Below are 726 nucleotides of genomic sequence, written 5' to 3'. Positions count from 1 at the left end.
TTCCAGAGGTAAGAGTTTGTGGTGTCTTAGCAGTGCTTGGAACCTGGTAACATTTTTTCCTTGTACTTTAGTCTGGATAAAGTTTTAGCTAGACAGGTCATGGTAAAAGCTTGTAAAGATCTAACTGAAATGTGTTCTACTATTCCAATTATGATAGCTTTTGGACTGTTGATTTGGGGCAATAAGTAGGATTTAGAAATAACTCAATTATGTGATTTATTTGAGGGTGGGAGCAACATTACCCTTCTGGTCAGTTTTACTATAATTTGTAACCAATGCTCAATTTAGGAGCTCCTCTTGCCCTGCAGGTCATGCCTACCTAGGGAGATCGTGGATCCAATAGCCAAAGTCTAATGCAGCCTCAGTTCTATAGCCCTTACCTTATGAGGTCTCTGCTTGGTAATAGGATAATAGTGCAATGGTGAACTTAGAAGGCCTTCAAGTATATTGATAAAGCCTGTGGAGTCATCAAAAAGAAAAGCCATCAATTCCTAAAGAATTCTCAGCATCTACTACTGTATGCACCTGGATACTTGCATTTAGAATGCAAGAAGAGATACTAAAAACCTTTGCCACTTTTAGAACTTGTGTTCTTTCAGAGAGTGTGACAATGTGTAGTTTGCCACAGTGACGCCATTACTCTCTAATCATTACTGGTGGCCATTAATAAGGTCATGTGGGTGCCACATTTAGGACCTGGTCATGATACCCAGTGATTATACACCC

Source organism: Canis lupus, chromosome 30, assembly GCF_048164855.1.
Source record: "Canis lupus baileyi chromosome 30, mCanLup2.hap1, whole genome shotgun sequence".
In the NCBI taxonomy this organism is placed as follows: Eukaryota; Metazoa; Chordata; class Mammalia; order Carnivora; family Canidae; genus Canis; species Canis lupus.
Note: the sequence above shows the minus strand (reverse complement) of the source record.